Source organism: Dipodomys spectabilis, unplaced genomic scaffold, assembly GCF_019054845.1.
Source record: "Dipodomys spectabilis isolate Male_0828 unplaced genomic scaffold, ASM1905484v1 ptg000551l, whole genome shotgun sequence".
In the NCBI taxonomy this organism is placed as follows: Eukaryota; Metazoa; Chordata; class Mammalia; order Rodentia; family Heteromyidae; genus Dipodomys; species Dipodomys spectabilis.
This window is the reverse complement of record NW_024871228.1, coordinates 9,416-25,000: the sequence shown is the minus strand read 5'-3', so window position 1 is coordinate 25,000 and position 15,585 is coordinate 9,416. Positions and strand designations below refer to the sequence as shown.

The 15,585-nt window shown below is 41.1% G+C and overlaps 1 pseudogene; it reads left to right on the top strand.

Annotated features, from left to right (window-relative positions):
• Positions 1 to 10,688, top strand: part of LOC122099975 — a 25,036-nt pseudogene extending 14,348 nt beyond the window's left edge.
• Positions 10,689 to 15,585: the final 4,897 nt, after the last annotated feature.

The following is a 15,585-nucleotide window of genomic DNA, read 5'->3' as shown; positions in this document are numbered from 1 at the left end:
ACTGCATGCATCCTTTCTTTTTTTCTTTCTGTAGCTAGGGTTTTTGAAACTCAAAAAACAAATTTTTTTTCTATTTTCTCCTGTGCTATTCTATACTTTTATACAACTATCAGGGACTTTTTGTTCATTAATGTAGTTATTTAATTTTGCACTACATGGCAGGCAAGTACTCTACCCAAGTTTTCAGCTATGATCAACAGCAAATTGAAAATATTAAACGGAAAAATCCATAGCTAAACAATAAGTGTTAAATTGCATACCATTCAGACTAGCATCATGAAATGTCAAGACACTCCCTTTCTTCATGGACATGAGGCATCCTTTTTCCAGGGTATCCATGCATCACATTATACCCCACCCACCATCACTGAGTGCCATCTTGGTTATCAGATCACTAAATGATATCGCAGAGTTTATATTCAAGTAACACTTGAGCTAGTTGTGTGTGTGCAGGCGCTGGAACTCAGAGCCTAGCACTGTCCCTGAATTTATTCTGCCGAAGGCTAGTGCTCTACTATTTGAACAACAGCTCCACTTTGGTGGTTAATTGGGGATACAAGTCTCATGGACTTTCCTGCCTGCGCTGGGTTTGAACCACGATCTTCAGATCTCAGCCTCCTGAGTAGTTAAGATTACTGGTGTGAGCCACTGGTGCCTGGAAAGCCATTTTAATAATGGCTCCAGAGAGCTGAGGCTCAAGCTCGCTGCTAGGGTCGGAGGTCTCAGCAATCTGCTCACAGGCTGAGGAAAGACGATGGCGGTGGAAGGTACGTTACCCCGGAAGAAATCAAGAAGGAGCCTGAGAATCCAACGGATCGTGAGAAGACATGCCTGCTGCTGCTGCTGGTCTTCACCACCACCACCGGTCGCCACCACCGCATGGACGAGTTCTGCGGAAACGTGTTGTCCAGGGAGCTGCATACCTACGCCTGGATGGATGTGACCTTGAAAGAACTGACCAGAAGCTAGAAAGAAGACCTGGCTACTAGTGAAGGAGATCGGCAGCACCATGTTTGGCAGAAAGGGGACAGACGACTCCATGAACTTCAGTCGCAGAAGTTCCAGACCGGCGATTATTTAGACATAGCCATTACCCCTCCCTACCGACCACCGCCTCTTTCAGGGCGAATGAGAGCTTCCTTACTGAATCCTATTTACCTCCTTGAATTTATTTTTCAGCCACTTATGTAAAATATGATACTTAAATACTTCTTCCACTGATTTTTGCCATTAAGCCTTTAAATTCTGAAAAAAATGTGACACATTTATTTAGGAGTTAGATTTGGATGTACTATGGTATGAATATTATTTGAAAGACCACTGTAAAGTATATTAAATCGGTAGGTTTCATTAGGTAGCCGATGAGGAGAACACCAGGCGCTATTCAGGCAGGAAAAGAAGTTTATATACCGAACTGCTGCCCGGGCCATGCATGGTGGAGAAGCATGGCTGAAAAGGAAAGGGGGCGGGAAAGGGGGCAACCCACTCCTGGGCCAGGACTTATCTAGGCCAGGGACAGGAAGAGGTGTGGCCACACTGGATCTGGATGTGACCTCATGGTCCAGGACCCTCCTAAGGTCAGATGGAAGGCACGTGACCAGAGGTGGCCCAGGATGTGACCTAGCAGGAGGGGAAGGTGACTGCTTCCAGGTCTGCCAGTTACCTAGGTAACAGATACTAGGCGGAAACTCAGCTGAGAGGAAGGGAGGTGTCCCTGTTCAGACCTTACAACCACGTTTCAAGCTCTTCTGTAAAATATGAAGAAAAGTGCTCTTAGCATTCCATGTGAAACTGCATTGTGAAATATACGTGTGGAATCAAAAAAAATGACCCCAAAGTACTAAAAGTAGTGATATTTATTCACTTTCAGACATGCCAATGGGAAGATGTAAAAAAAAGAAGTCAGTGAGTAAAAATATAATATGTATGCTGAAGTTGTTAAGCTCTATAATAAGTTATTAATCCTCCATGGTGTCAAATTTAAGATTAAACTTCATCATAGGTATATAAGTATAGAAAATACAATATATAGAGGTTTCATACTTTTCACAGTTTCAGTCATTGGCTGTTCTTTGCTTGTTGTTTTTTTCATTTTTGGTAGTATTGGGATCAGAACGCAGGGCTATGTGCTTGATAAGCCAGTCCTTGACTGCTTGATCCACACCCCCCAGCCCTTTTTGATCTAGTTAATTTTGAGGTGAGATCTCTCATTTTTGTCTAGGCCTCTTGTACTGTGACCTTCCTTTTAACTGACAGTGACATGTCATTATGCATGGATTTTACTCTTGAGAATGGTTCAGCCCGGCCTAGAACCTTGATACTCCTGATCTCAGCTTCCCATGTAGCTGGGATGACAGGAGCTTACCATCATTCCTAGATATTTGTTGAGAAGGAGGTGTTGTGAACTTTTTCTATCTGGGCTGGCCTTGAACCAAGATCTTCCCTATCTCTACCTCCTGATTAGCTAGAATTACAGGCCACTGAGGCTTGGCTCCCACTGGGGTCTTGGAACATACACCCCCACACACACAAGGATAAGGAAGACCAACTGTACTCTGAAAACTAAGGTTTGTCACCATTAAAATGGGAAACAACAATAAGATTTTACCTTTACCAATTATCCTGAAACAGTTTGATGGATGCTGAGAGAAAACATGAGACACGTTGGTCAGACTTAAAGGAGATTGTTACTGAGCAAAGTGGTAGTAGAGTATTAATATTTGTGCCATTTTTGTGGACCTTGTTTTCCAAGGAGTAATGAGAAGAGGTAAAGGTGGCATATGCATACAGATGGATTGTAGCATATAATATTTAGTTGCAATAATCATATTGTTTTGCTTTTAAGTGAATCAGTCAATATTTTAGAATGTTCTCACTACTTATTTATTTATTTATTTATTTAGTCAGTTGTGGGGCTTGAACTCAGGGCCTGGGCACTGTCCCTGAGCCTCTTTGTGCTTAAGGCTAGTGTTCTACCACTTGAGCCACAGTGCCACTTCCTTTTTTTAAGTGGTTAATTGGAGATAAGAGTCTCCTTGGGACTTTTGTGCCTGAGCTAGTTTCTAACTGTGATCCTCAGATCTCAGCCTCCTGAGTAGCTAGGATTACAGACATAGCCACCGGTGCACAGTAGTACTAATTTCTAAAGTAGTCATATGACATTAAAAAATTGCTTTATTGGGTTTTTAGTGGAATTACCTTTACATGTCAGGTAATAAGTATATTTCCTTCTTTTGCATAGTATCTGTTTCCTCATTCTCTCCTATTCCCTCCCTCCTATCTTTGCCCACAAGTTGTGTGGTTCACTTTCATCAATGTCCAGTGCAGCTGGTAGGAGCCACTGTTGCACTTTTTCACTGATTCTGTGTCTTGCCCTCTCCTTCCCTTAGATGTGCACCATATATGATTACACCATATATGAGGCAAAGAATAAAGAGTCATCAGAAACTGAAAGGGCAAATTAAGAAAAGATCCTTTGTTTCCTTACCTTTGGAGTTCATTTTGGTATGTATATGATTTCATATACATACGAAGAGGTGCTTGGGTATTACAACTTGGTGATTTTTTTTCCTTTTGTCAGTCATGGGGCCTGAACTCAGGGACTGGGCACTGTCTCTGACCTTTTCAGCTCAAGGCTAGCACTCTATCACTTGAGCCCCAATACCACTTCTGGCTTTTTTTGCTTATATGGTGCTGAGGAATCAAACCAAGGGCCTCATGCACGCAAGGCAAGCACTCTACCACTGAGCCACATTCCCAGCCCCAACTTGGTGATTTTTCTCCTGAGACTATCCTTTTTTGTTCTCACTGTATATTGGTGCCATACGACATTTTTTGAGGTTATAAGTATTTTTAAAACATGTTTATTTAAACATATTTGGTCCTGAGACAAACACTTGAGAATATCTGGCTTTGATGATTAATAGAAAGGCAGAGATGTGATGGGGGAAGAGAAATCCTGGAATTAAAAACAATGTATTAGATAATAATCAAATACATTTTAAAACTGGGTGTTATAGCTCATACTTGCAATACTAGCTACTCTGGAGGCTGAGAATCTAAAGATTGTGGTTCAAAGCCAGGCTGGGCAGGGAAGTCTGTGAGATTTTATCTCCAATTAACCACCAAAAAGCTGGAAATGTAGCTATAGATCAATTGGTAGAGCACCAGCCTTGAGCTAAAAAAACTCAGGGTCAGTGGCCAAGCCCTGAGTTCAAGTCCCAGGACCAGCACAAAAGCAAATAAACAAAAACCTTTTTTTCCCCTGTCTTGGGGCTTGAACTCAGGGCCTAGGAACTGTCCTTGAGCTTCTTTCACTCAAGACTAGCATTCTACTACTGGAGCCAGAGTGCCACTTCCAGCCTTTTCTATTTATGTGGTACTGGGGAATCAAACCCGGGGCTTCAGGCATGCTAGGCAAGCACTCTACCAATAAGCCACATTCCCAGCCCCAAAAACCATTTTAAAAGACAGTATTGGCTAACTATTCCTAGAGTTCCAACGTTAGAATTCTCTAATGTGGGGGGAATAAAACTCCTTTCTAGACTGAATCAAAGACAATTTCCTGGAAAGAGGCAGCAGCACCTTAGGAAGGAATGCAACTTTTCAGCAGAGTGGGGGATCCAAAGCTTAACTCTTCCCTCAACTACAGTAATCCAAGTAATCTCGGATTTCCCACTAGACACTCTGAGAAATCAGACCTGGAGGACAGGGGGGGAAAATTAGAACGTTTGTCTGTTTTCTGTTTCTATAACAGAATACCATAGACTGTAATTTATAAAGAAGAGACATTTATTTTCCATAATACTGGAGGCTGAGAAGTTTAATGTCAAGGTAGGGGCATCTGGTGACGGCCTTCCTGCTGCACCATGATATGACAGAAGGCATAGGTCATAAGAGAGCTCCTCCTATGACAAAGCCACTCCTCCCTGAAACAACAGCATTAACCCATTCATGGGGTAAGTGAGCCTAGGGCCTAATCACTTAGAAGCCTCACCTCTTAAAACTATTATAAGGAACAAGCATTGGTGGCTCATGCCTGTAATCCTAGCTATGCTGGAGATAGATCTGATCACACTTTGAAGCCAGTGTGAGCAGGAAAGTCTGTAAGACATCTCTAATTAACCACCAAAAAGCTGGAAGTGAAGCTATAGTGCTTCTTTGTTCCAGCGCTAGCCTGAGCTCTGAGTTCAAGCCCCAGGACCTGCACAAAACAACAAAATCTATTAGAAGGGCAATTAAATTCCAATGTGAGCTTTGGGTGAAGATATTTGACCTACGATGCTGAGCATCTGGAATAAGCATTCACTGGCTGGCTTAAAGCTGTATCCTAGACCTCACACAACTTCCCCACAGGAACCCCCCAAAACAGTGAGATTCCTTCTTTCAAAGAAAGCAGCAGTATTCCCTTTCCAGGGCACAGTCACTGCTAGACAGCTGGCAATACTGTGAATGGAGCTGGTATCAAAGCAGGCAGGGGATGGTGTGGAATGCCGAGCTAGGGTTTGTATCTTAGGATTCCAGGGTCAAGATCCATGATGGAATGGACAAGGGTCTCATATCTAAAATATACCCGGAACTCAAAAAATTAAATCCCCCAAAAACAAATTCTCAAAGAAACAACTGCCCAATAAATAAGTGGGCTAAAGACTTAAAGAGAAACTTCTCTGAAGAGGAAAGAAGGGTGGCCAATAGACACATGAAGATATGCTCAACCTCCCAGCCATAAAAGAAATGCAAATCAAAACAACATTGAGATACCACCTCACTCCAGTTAGAATGGCTATAATCAAGAACTCTAATAACAACAGATGCTGGAGGGGATGTGGGCAGAAGGGAACCCTACTGCATTGTTGGTGGGAGTGTAAACTTGTTCAACCACTTTGGAAAGCAGTATGGAGGTTCCTCAAAAGACTCCACATAGTTAGTTCTCCCCTATGACCCAGCAATCCCACTTTTGCACATTTACCCAAATGATCACAAACAAGACCATACTAAAGCTACCAGCACAACTATGTTTTTTGCAGCATTATTTACCATAGCTAAGATATGGAATCAACCCAGATGCCCCTCAGTAGATGAATGGATCAAGAAAATGTGATATATATACACAATGGAATTCTATGCTTCCAACAGAAAGAATGATATTGCCCCATTTGTTAGGAAATGGAAAAACTTGGAAAAAAATTATATTAAGTGAAGTAAGCCAGGCCCAAAGAAACATAGGCCCCATGGTTTCCCTTATTTGCAATTACTAGTATATGTCTGAGACAAGCAGAAAAGTCAGATAAGTTGATGTTAGGCGAAATGAACCCCAAGATAAAGATTCAAATGTGTTTTCTTTCTTGCAATTGTTTCTAAAACATTTATAAGATGATTTCTTTGTTGCTTTGTATGTCCCTCCCCCATGATATAAACCCTGTTTTCACTGTATTTGATGTTGGTATAATTTGTGGAGGGGAAGGGAAAAAACAAATTGTTTAAATAGGGATACAGGTGGACCCATTGCAACAATGAGATGTACAAGACGTTATGTTGAAAAACGAACTTTACAACTTTGGCTGGGAGGGGGTGGGAAAGGGGGAAGTGGGGTGGGGGGGAAGATGGGAAAGGATGGGAAGGGGAAACAAAGGAGGAGGCAACAATGCTTGATAAGAAATGTACTCATCATCTTGCCCATGTAATTGTAACCCTTCTGTACCGTATTTTCACAATAAAAAAAAAAGATCCGTAATGGTCAGCTAACATACCCTGGCATGGTAGTGTCTGGGCCTCTAAAAGTAGGATCTGTATCTCTGGAAGGCTGAGGGCAAGGGATATAGGAAAATTGGAAACATACAAACCCCCAAAAGCAGAGCTAAAAGATGTTACCTTTGTTTTACTATGGATAAAAATTTACGTCAGACATGATCTTGTATTTAAAGAATCCCATAGACTCCACTCCCAGATTACTCAAGGTGATTCAAAACTTTGGCAAAGTAGCAGGGTATAAAATTAACCCCCAAAAATCAATGGCCTTTCTGTATGCCAACAATGAGAAAAGTGTGGCTGAAATTAGGAAAGCAACTCCATTTGTAATAGCCCCACAAAAAATAAAATACCTAGGAATTAACTTAACCAAAGAAGTGAAGGACCTCTATGATGAAAACTTTAAAATCTTGAAAAAGGAAATCAACACAGAACTAAAAAAATTGCAAAACCTCCCATGCTCCTGGATTGGAAAGATTAACATCGTGAAAATGGCAATACTTCCCAAGGCTATCTACAAATTCAACGTGATACCTATCAAAATTCCAACCTCATTCTTCAAGGAAATAGAAGAGGGAAGTGGTGCTGTAGCTCAAGTGGTAAAGCACTTGCCTTGAGCTAAAGAGCTGAAGGACAGCGCCCAGGCCCAGAGTTCAAGCCCCAAGACCGACAAAAAAAAAGGAAATAGAAGAGGCAATCCAAAAATTCATATGGAACAATAAAAGACCCCGAATAGCAAAAACGCTCCTCAATGGAAAGAACACTGCTGGAGGAATATCAATACCAAATTTCAAACTCTACTATAAAGCCATAGTAATCAAAACAGCTTGGTATTGGCATAAGAACAGACCTCAGGACCAATGGAATAGAATTGAAAACCCAGAAATGAACCTACAGACCTATAGCCATCTAATCTTCCATAAGGGAGCTAAAACAATAGAATGGAAGAAAGACAGCCTCTTCAGTAAATGGTGCTGGCAAAATTGGTTAACTACATGTAGAAATCTAAAGCTAGATCCTTATATATCACCCTGCACCAGAATCAACTCCAAATGGATCAAAGACCTCGAAGTCAAAGCAGACACTCTGAAAACATTACAGGATGGAATAGGAGAAACCCTAGGTCTCCTTGGCTCAGGCCGAAATTTTCTGAATAGAGACCCGGAAACACAACAAATCAAAGCAAGGTTGGACAAATGGGATTGCATAAGGTTGCAGAGCTTCTGCAGGGCAAATGACATAGCTAGCAAGATTAATAGAAAGCCCACGGATTGGGAGAAGATCTTTACTAGCCATACAACGGACAAGGGTCTCATATCTAAAATATACTTGGAACTCAAAAAATTAAATCCCCCAACAACAAATCCTCAAAGAAACAACTGCCCAATAAACAAGTGGTCGAAAGACTTAAAGAGAAACTTCTCTGAAGAAGAAAGAAGGATGGCCAATAGACACATGAAGAAATGCTCAACCTCCCTAGCCATAAAAGAAATGCAAATCAAAACAACATTGAGATACCACCTCACCCCAGTTAGGATGGCAAAAATCAAGAACTCTAACAACAACAGATGCTGGAGGGGATGTGGACAGAAAGGAACCTTACTTCATTGTTGGTGGGAATGTAAACTTGTTCAACCACTTTGGAAAGCAGTATGGAGGTTCCTCAAAAGACTACACATAGAACTCCCCTATGACCCAGCAATCCCACTTTTGGGCATTTACCCAAATGTTTACAAACAAGACCACACTAAAGCTACCAGCACAACTATGTTTATTGAAGCATTATTTACCATAGCTAAGATATGGAACCAACCCAGATGCCCCTCAGTAGATGAATGGATCAAGAAGATGTGGTATATATACACAATGGAATTCTATGCCTCCATCAGAAAGAATGACATTTCCCCATTTGTTAGGAAATGGAAAGGCTTGGAAAAAATTATATTAAGTGAAGTAAGCTAGGCCCAAAGAAACATAGGTCCCATGGTTTCCCTTATTTGCAATATCTAGTATAGGTATGAGTCAAGCGGAAAAAGTCAGATAATGTGATGTTAGGAAAACAAAACCTCAAATATGTATTTTAATGTTTTTGTTTCTTTCATGCATGTGTTTCTAACGCATTTATAAGATTATTTCTTTGTTGCTTTGTATGTCCCTCCCCCACAGTGTAACCCCTGCTTTCACTATATTTGATGTCAGTATAACATGTGGAGGAAACGGGGACAAACAAGTCGTTTAAGGATTCAGGTGGACCTGTTGCAACAATGAGAAGTACAAAATGTCATGTCAAAACCAGCTTTACAATGTCGGTGGGGGGGGGGGAGGGGGGGTATGATTGGGTGGGAGGGAGGGGGGAGGCTGGGGAGGTGAAGGGTAAACAAAGGAGGAGGATGCAATGCTTGGTAAGAAATGTATGCATTATCCTGCCCATGTAATTGTAACCCCTCTGTACAGTATGTTCTCAAATAAAATAAAATAAAATTAAAAAAAAAAAAAAAAAAAAAAAAAGAAAATGTGGTATATATACACAATGGAATTCGATGCCTCCATCAGAAAGAATGACATTTCCCCATTTGTTAGGAAATGGAAAGGCTTGGAAAAAATTATATTAAGCAAAGTAAGCCAGGCCCAAAGAAACATAGGCCCCATGGTTTCCCTTATTTGCAATATCTAGTATATGTATGAGTCAAGCGGAAAAGGTCAGATAATGTGATGTTAGGAAAATGAACCCTTAGATATGTATTTTAATGTTTTTTTTCTTTCATGCATGGGTTTCTAACCCATTTATAAGATTATCTCTTTGTTGCTTTGTATGTCCCTCCCCCACAGTATAACCCCTGCTTTCACTATATTTGATGTCAGTATAACTTGTGGAGGAGATGGGGAAAAACAAGTCGTTTAAGGATACAGGTGGACCTGTTGCAACAATGAGAAGTACAAGTTGTCATGTCGAAAATGAGCTTTACAATGTTGGTGGCGGGGAGGGGGGGGGGGTAGGATTGGGACTGGGGGGGGAGGGGGGAGGCTGGGAAGGGATGTGAAGGATAAACAAAGGAGGAGGCTGCTTGGTAAGAAATATACGCATTATCCTGCCCATGTAATTGTAACCCCTCTGTATAGTATGTTCACAAATAAAATACAAAAATAAAAAATAAAAAAAAATTTACATCAGAAAGGTACCTAATGTAGATTTGTAGATACTTGCCTTCATTTCCAGTCACAACTATTTGGCAAATGTAATATAACTCTTATTTGTTTTCCCTGCTTCCCCATGTTTTCACATGCATCATGTGATTTTAGAAGTACAGTGTGATAAGGTAGATGGTGATTAGCGATGCCCTTGGCAAAGAGGAGCACAGGTATCTCTTTCCATGCAAAATCTTCCTTCCCCTACAATCTCCTTCTTTCCCCTATGCCCCTGATTTGTTGTGTTCTTGCTGTCTCTCCTGACTGATTTCCACTCACTGGCCTCAGGAAGGTACTAGAAAACCAGTCAATACTAAAATATTGACATCAGCTGGTTTCTCTAGTTCTCAGTATAACAAACAACAGCAAAATTGAGTGGTTTCAGACAATAATCATTGTTATTGTTGTTTTGGTGCTGATTTTAACTAGATTGAGCTGAGCACTTCTGGCTCAGGGTCTCCTAGGCTTTCTCCATGATGGTGCTTCTATTGGTATTTTCATTTATATTTTTTGTTTTTTGGTGTTTTTGGTTGTTGGGAACATCATAAAACTAAGGGTCAATAGCAGATCTTTCCTCCACTTCCACAAATCAATGTTAAAAAGCAAAAGTCTCCCCATATTTCCAAATTCTCCCTATACCGTCTCACTGTTCTAGATTAAGGACAGAAGAACTGGCCCTCTCAGAAATCTTTCTGGTAACCAATACCAGACATGATATATTTTATGCCTGTGTGGATGTGACCATCAGTGGATAAAGTGGGTCTTAAGTTAGGTTGTAAGGAGATCTGCTGGTTGTAAAGAACTATAACCAGAGTTCTAGGCTGAGGTACAATTCCAGAGGAGCCAAATGTTAGGTCCAGCTACTTGCCCCAATACACCAAGTGAGATGAGTGTTAGTGCAGGGCAGAGAGAAGAGATTTATTAGTGCTTTACAAGCACACTACTGGTAGAGACAAAGAAAGCACTTTGGCCCAGCTTTCTTTTTAAAAAAATTTATTGTTATTATAAAGATGATCTACAGAAGGGTTACAGTTATATAAGTAAAGAATAAATTTATTTTTGGACAGTGTCACCTCTTCCCTCACTATCTCCCAGTTTTCTCCTGAAATCCCACCCATGAGTTGTATAGTTCATTTTCAACAGTGTCTAGTAAGTACCACTGCTGTGTTTGTTCACCCTTTGTTCACTCATTTCTGTGCTCCCCTTCCCCTCGCAAAGACAGATAAACAAACAAAACCAAAGGAAAAGAAAAATAGTAAAAAAGCAAAAACCTCTTATTTTCATTTCCTGGAGTTCATTTCAACAAATATTATTTTGTATGTTCAGATGCACATGGGTATTGTGCCTTTCTGTTCCTCTCCTTAAGAGTATCCTCCTCTGAACATAGGTCCCATGGTTTCCCTTATTTGCAATATCTAGTATATGTATGAGTCAAGCGGAAAAGGTCAGATAATGTGATGTCAGGAAAATGAACCCTTAGATATGTATTTTAATGTTTTTTTTAATGCATGTGTTTCTAACGCATTTATAAGATTATCTCTTTGTTGCTTTGTATGTCCCTCCCCCACAGTATAACCCCTGCTTTCACTATATTTGATGTCAGTATAACTTGTGGAGGAGATGGGGAAAAACCAGTTGTTTAAGGATACAGGTGGACCTGTTGCAACAATGAGAAGTACAAGTTGTCATGTCCAAAACAAGCTTTACAACGTCGGTGGGGGGGGGTGGAAGGGGGGGAAGGAGAAGGATTGGGATTGGGGGGGAGAGGGGAGGCTGGGAAGGGATGTGAAGGGTAAACCAAAGGAGGAGGCTGCAATGCTTGGTAAGAAATGTACGCATTATCCTGCCCATGTAATTGTAACCCCTCTGTACAGTATGTTCACAAATAAAATAAAATTAAATTAAAAAAAAAAGAGTATCCTCCTCTGGTCTCCTCTGTGTGTAAATGCCTAGAGACCTTTATTATTTATTATGTCCTGGAGTATTTTAGATCTAGCTTCCTCAGATGAGAGAAGACATGACTTTAGCTCATTTTTAGACAACATGAGCTTCTAATAGAGTAGAGGAAGAACTGGAGCAGAAGAAGGGAGAGAGGAGTGCATAATTATTGAATAGTGCCAGGCAAAGTAAAGCCTGGCTTATTGAAAATACAAGGGTTCCAGAGAAGTAGCACTGTCATCACTGGGGGGGAGCAGTCTGGTTCCCATGAAATGATATCTCCTTCCCCAAGGCGCAGCCTCCTTATTATAGGCAATTTCCCTCATTTGGTGGCCATCTGTCCTGCTGTTGCGTCTCTGCTGATCTTTATGTTGATATTATTGATCATTCTTGGCATTCCTGGATCTAAGGTGTTTGTAGAGGGGGAGAGACAAGAGTAAAGGTTACAGTTGCTTTTAGTTAATCCATGGTCTCAAGTAAGGAGCCAATGAAAACAATAAAAACAAAAAGTCTTCCTACATTTAGGAAAAGCCATTTCAAGTAGCTGTCATGGAACTTGTCAGATTTGGTAAGAGGGTAAATCATTGGAGCTATAAATCAAACTGGGACAGAGAACAGGTCTGTACTCCACAGTACATGTCAAATACTCAAGTGACAAAGGAAAGAAAAGACTGAAAGCAGGGACATATAATTGTCATTTCAAACTGTATTTTCTAGAAACATCATTTCCTTTTCTTCTCAAACACTGAACAATAAGCCATACTACAAGATTCACTGAGCCAAACAACTTTTTCAAATTGTTATTTAAAATTATGCCTCATCCCAGTTGCTCATGCCTGTAATCCTAGCTACTCAGGAGGCTGAGTTCTGAGAGTCCCAGTTTGAAGCCAGCCTGGGTAGGAAAGCTATGAGATTCTTATCTACAATTAACCACCAAAAAGCCAGAAGTGGAGCTGTAGTTCAAGTGTGGTAGAGCACTGGTCTTGAGCACCAAAGGTCAGGAACAGTGCCCCGGCCCTAAGTTCAAGTTCCAGGATTGGCATACACAAAAACAAAATCAGTATACATTTAAAACATTCAAAATGTTGTCTTCATACCTGTGTGCATATATTGTGGAATGGCTCAATCAAGCTAATTGGCATATCCATTACTTCACTTTAGACAACTTTGTGAGTTTCCAGACACATTGAGGCTCAAACTCCAGCCTGGATATGCTAACAAGCACTCTCGCACAAAGCTAGTCGACAACCCCAGACCTTGTTTTCTTAACGTCGCTGCAAAGATAAACTGTGACTCTTTCCTTGTATACTTACATATCTTGAGACCAAAGAACTAAATTAGTTCAGAAGTCTTTTGAAAGGGTTGAGTGTATATGTATTAAGACACATAAGTGTCAATAAAATAAAAGAGTCACTTTTCCCAGAACAATGTCATTGTGTGCAAAAACATACAGTGCCATATATACTAGGTTGGGGGAGTGGTTTTTTTTTTCTTTTCGGTTCAATCTGGGGCTTAACTCAGGGCCTGAGCCCTGTTCCTGAACTTATCTGCTCAAAACTATCGTGCTACCACTTTGAGCCACATGGCCACTTCCAGTTTTCTGGTGGTTAATTGAAGATAAGAGTCTCATCGACTTTTCTGTCCAGATTGGCTTTGAACTGTGGTTCTCAGATCTCAGCCTCCTGAGTAACTATGATTATAGGTGTGAGTCACTGGCACTAGCTTCTGCATTAATTTCTTGTAACTTCTAGAACAAGTTACAAAAACTGGAAGACTTAAAACAATAGAAATTTTATTTTGTTGTTCTAAAGGTAGGCCTGTGCTCTGTTGGAGAGAATGTTCTTTATCTTGTGGTAGCTCCAGATGTTCCTGGATTTATGTCTATACCATCCCAATCTCAGCTTCTTGGTCACTTTGCTTCCTCTTCTATCTCAAAATTCCCTCTCCCATTCTTTTGCAAGGAAATCACAGATGCAAGACATCTGTGATTTCATTTAGTGCCTATTGCATAATCCAGGATACTTATCTCCTCTTAAGGTATTTTAGAACCTTAATCACATCTTTGCCTTATTAGGTAAAATGAACAGTTTCTGAGCACCATTAGCCCTCTAGGAGGATTTTTTTCCTTTGTTAGTACTTACATTTTTTCCCTAGGCAAGCTTTACCATTTTACCTAAACCCCCAGACAATTTATCACAAGGAATTTTTTTTAATTTTTAGTGGAGTAGGAATGGGAAAGAAATCACCATTAGCTCTCTGCAGACATTTAGGATTTTAAAAAGTCAGTAAGGAATGTTTCTTCAAAAATGAGGATGCTGGTACCCTTTGAAGAAGAAATAAACTGAACATCACTAGAAAGCTAATATAACAAGATGCTTTTGACAAGGACTTTCTACTCTGTCCATTTTATTCAATATATTCAGTATTTGGAGAATAACTATCTCGTGCTGGGCATTATGTTGCCCATAGGAGCTTGTGGTCTATCCAGCCTCTACTTTACAAGGGTTGAGAAGATCAGATAACATTGTTAACATGGGTGTTTATCTGTCTTTCTCAATGGATTAGGCCCATATCTTCTCATAGCAGCCCTAAGCAGCTCTAGGCTTAGATTCTCTCAGTATTGGCTGCCTTATTAGAAAAGAGAATGTCTTTTTCTAGCCTCTACTGTGCAGGGGTTTAGGAGCTGCTTTCAGGAGGTCTATAGACTCAAGGGGGCGGCAGGGATGGGGATGGGGGGGGAGATAATGAGAACATGTTCTCACTGGGGCTGTTGAACTGAGTTGTGGAAAAGAAAAGGGGAAAATAGAAGAGCAAAGCTAGTCAGTAGGGAAACACAAGGTAGCAGCCTGGTGTGGCCTAAGGACGTCTGAACAGGTATTCTGGAATGCTAAGATTCTATTTAGGTAAAGAACCACTGAAAGCTCTTTCAGAGCACTGTGGCCAGCTTGTATGTGGAGGTGATGCTGACATTCTGAAGAAAGGTTTGGTGACTCTGAGGTGAGGGTGTCTCATTTACATCTCATCCTCCCAGTTACAAGGATGTCCCAGTCCAAACTGGCCCCTTCTCAGAGCATGTTTTCCTCCTGTTTTTCTAATTCCAGTCTCCCTATTGTCATGTTAAACTCCTCCTTCAGATGTCTACTTTCAGAAAATATTCACCTTCTAGATCTGTGTCTGCTTCCTATAAGGTTCCCTGAAAGGAGACCTCCACATGGTTGTTCAGACTGAGGAGAGTATATTGTAAGAACCAACTTGTTGGCCTTACATGAAATGGAAGCATGTAGAGGGGGCACCAGATGGAGGGAAGAGAGGGTAACTAATCATGGAGATTGAATATATAGGCAGAGGAGGTATGGCTGCAGCAAATGCAGATGTGACCTCACAGCCTGGAAATGTCTCATGGTCTGAAGTAAGCCTGACCCAGGAGGGTGATAACATGACTTCAGAGGAAAAGGAAGTGACCTCAGAGCCTGGGTGACCTCCCATGCCCCCAAGTGTGTCAGTTACCTGGGTAAAAATGCTGGGTGGGGGACTTCTGAGAAGGGGCCACATCTGCATGCATAGAAAACAAAGGGAATGAGGACATGACCTCAGAGGAAGAGGAAGTGACCTCAGAGCCTGGGAGACCTCCCACTGCTCCCAGATGTGGCAGTTACCAGGGTTACAGATGCTGGGCAGGGACTTCTGGGAATGGGCCACATGTGCATGGAGAGA